The following is a 3759-nucleotide window of genomic DNA, read 5'->3' on the forward strand; positions in this document are numbered from 1 at the left end:
CTTTGCTGAGAAGCTGAAGGAAAGGAAAAGCAGCCACAATTAATATTTACTGGACATGATGCTACACACTGCAGAGAAGGAAGATGTGTTACAGGCTCTGACCCTTGATATTATAATCACACGCTAAATCCAAATCATTTAATACATTTCCCTGATTTTTAGAGAAGGTTTCCATATAACAGCACATGCTGCAAAGCTCATGCCAATAAATGCGCAGTTTGAGAAGTATCCCATTTTAGAGACAATGCTGGCTTGGACGGCCTCCCTTCCTTGCTCATATTTCCTCAGTCATGCTGATACAGCTGATTATCGGTCTGTGCAGTGAACTACAGAGGGAAAACAACTTAAAAGAGTCCTGGGGAACGAAAAATATGTCACCACGGAGGAGATCAGCAGCCTCATCTATTTGACATTCAGACAAGTGCTGGTCCCAGCACACCTCAGAGATGCAGAGGCAGAGGAGTAAACAGTAGCTTGGGCAAAAGCTGACATCAAAAGAAGTGCTTGCCTAGCTCTGGCTTTACATTTCTTATTTGCAAAAGAGAATAAGAAATAACATGAAACACACACATCATCATCTTTCCTTTGCCCTAGGAAAATTCGCAATAAAGTTTCCATCAGTTCTAGCACATTTTTAGCTTATTTCAACATAACTTGATACCCTATAACACAGACAGAAAATCCCAGGATATCTTCACCACCTTCTCAGTTAAAACTTGTCCTCCGCAAGTCCCAACAACCACAACCATAAAAAACAAGCCTAGCACTTGTTCTTTATATCTCCATACTCAGTGCTATGCTGTTAAAAACTTCCCCAGAAGCAGTCTGCATGTTGCCTAGCCAGAATCGGTTTAATCCTTACTGCACGATGCTAATAAGCATCCTAGTAAGGATGAGTCTGAGAAGGAAGGGATGGACTGTGGTCTCATTAGTTATCCAGCTGCTTTGCATAACATGTGGTGGTACAGTTAAATGCATTTCTGTAACGTTACACCTTCAATATATTAAAGTACCTACATAATTCTGTTGATATTATTCCAAACCAATAGAGACATCGTAATTTATTACCAGTCAGGAAAAATCAGGTTTATTATTATGAAAACCCACAACTTAAAACATTTCTCATTCAAAGTAGCAAGCTCCCTTGCTGCTATAGCAGGAGGAATGCAATACATCCAGGCAGTGCTTCCAAGGAGCTGCTAGAAAGTTAGAGAAGAACAGATGACGCAGAACTATAAAGTCTGGGTGAATGACAGTATCCTTCCAACCACCCTGTCTCTGCTCCAGTCAACTCTTGCTCTGTTCCTAGAAACTCCACAGCAACCAGTACCTTCTTCCCCTTCCAAAAGCGAGCCCCAGAGATGTACCCAGAAGGAAAGTCGGAGTACTCGTTGTTGCAAACACACACAGATTAAAATTACTACTACAGTAAAAGCCTTTTTTTATATGCACACACAGGTAGCAAAGTAAAAGTTAAGCCAGTCATTTATGCACTGCAGTACCTCAAACCCCACTTAAGTTTCTAGTATCTTCCAGGTACTACTGAAGTACCTTTACACACCAAAAAAACCTTTGCTGAGAATACCAAGAAGCTGAGACCTCTTCTGCCAATTCATGTAATTGGCAGCAGCTCTCCAAGACTTACTAATCTTCCTTCTGAGGAGCTGTAGCAGCATCAGCTCTTTTCCTCTCAACCCTCACTTGCCACAGTAGGTACGCAATGCACCAACTGGGTGCAAACCCAGCAGCAGATGTAGGAGTCTGCATTTCATTTTTTTTGGGTGAACATGGCCACACTGTAGTACTGGTTCTTAAAAATGCACTGTATTACTGTTCAGCCAACAATCACAGCCAGCCCTCTACTAGTCAGAACAGGAAAAGCCCTGTAAAAGCGGCAGGAGGATCCCGGGGCTGCCACCCCGTTCCTTCTGGAGAAAGCAACCTGGACCTGGGGTGGCTGAAGCTAAGCCTCAGCAATGAACTCCGCAGGCTCTGAGCTGACTCCTAAGCACGGAGGTAAATTTCACACCATTCCTACATGACTCCCTAGCAGCCCCAGGAGCAAGAGCAAGGTTACAAAACATGCAACTGCTTCTCTGCACCCAACAAAAGCTGCCAAACTCCGCTGCTGAACTGCTCCAAGCCCCACACTGGACCCAAAAGCAGAAGGGCCACATTCCTGTAGTGCTGTGCTCATAACGCTGCCTGCTGGCCAGCTCCAGGGTGTCTGCACTGCTTATCGGCAGCTCCGAAGCAGTGCCAAAAAATAACGTGAAAGCCGAGTTTATTCAACAGCAGGACTAGTAGAAAGAGAAATCCATCACTGTTTTGGGTTTTTCTTCCTCAAGGGGAAAGTTGACGTACTGGAACAGTGGGAACAGGCAGGGGATCATTCTGATCATCACACCTAACAACCAGGACTTATTTGAAAGCTGACCACTATAGAAAGGGAGAGGCCCGTCTACATTACCAGCGTACCTCTGCAGTGCGCTACCGCAAGCCAGCGGGAAGCTGGCAGAACACCCTTCCACATCCCCATGCTCCCAATGCAACTCACCACGTTCAGATCTCTGCAGGGGATCTGACACAGAAATAAATGTCAAAGGCAATTTGTTAAGACATTTAAAAGTTTAAGTCACTTTTTAAAACAAAACATTTACTTTTTGGACTTTCCTATTTTTATTTTAAGACCTTCATCTCACTAACAGATTCACCTCAAATTATGCCAAAAATTTCTCTTTTGGCTGCAGATGAGGTGTCCAAAAAAGTATACGGGTCATTTCACGAGAATGTTACAGGCGTCGGAAAGACACACAAATATCAGCCTAAGAATGGAAGTCTTGAAACAACAAATGTGGAGAAACAGTCCTCTTTGTAACAGAAAAAGCCGTTTCCAACTACCCTTTAATAGCTGTTAAAAATCACCTAACGTCACACTACGCATGCTGTCTAACAAAACCAGACTCCACACTCAGTGGCATCTCTGTTTTTTCACACAGACCCGCTGAACACTGACTTATGAAAGACAAGTTTTCATACAGCAGGTAAATTGCAACATTTCAAGGACATTTTTAAGCCTAAGTGAACAGAACTGCAGGAAAAGGGGAGAAAGAAATAGAAGAGGGGAAGGGAATTCCTGGCAACTACTTTGAACACTTAGTATTAATTGCCACTGTATCCAAAACCAAATTTAACTGGCCCCATTATCACTTGCCAGCCCAACAATTTAATGTCTTTCCTCCTCTCCAGCCTCATAACATATTTAAAATGCTGACATGATGGACCATCTATCTCCAGGGGAAAAAAAAAAACAAACCATTGGAAAGGCAAGGAAGGGCTCCACGCGGTCGCCCAGGGCAGAAGGAAGACGGGGAGGGATCTGTCGGAAAAGAGCAAGTGAGCCCAAGAGACCCACAGCTCCAGTTCATCACCCCAATCCACAGAAAACACCCAGCAGAGAGGGACAAATCCCGAGTGTGCACACAATTCCCAGCATCACGGATGTTTGCTGGGTAGAAAGGTAGGTGTGGAACAGGAAAAAAGGTGCTAGAGGGAAGGTGGGGTGAGGAATAGTGGCGACACTAGGGAGAAGAACAGGATGTTCCTCAGGTCCGACCACCTGCAAGCAGAGAAATATGTCGCTCCAGAGCACCAGTTTGGCAGGGGTTGTGGTTTTTTTTTTTTTTTAAAAGGAGTATGAGCTGTTAAATCTTATTCCATCATATTCCCTCCACGGAGAAGCCCCAGAGATGCTTATCT

Source organism: Buceros rhinoceros, unplaced genomic scaffold (genome assembly GCF_000710305.1).
Source record: "Buceros rhinoceros silvestris isolate BGI_N320 unplaced genomic scaffold, ASM71030v1 scaffold15424, whole genome shotgun sequence".
Classification (NCBI taxonomy): domain Eukaryota; kingdom Metazoa; phylum Chordata; class Aves; order Bucerotiformes; family Bucerotidae; genus Buceros; species Buceros rhinoceros.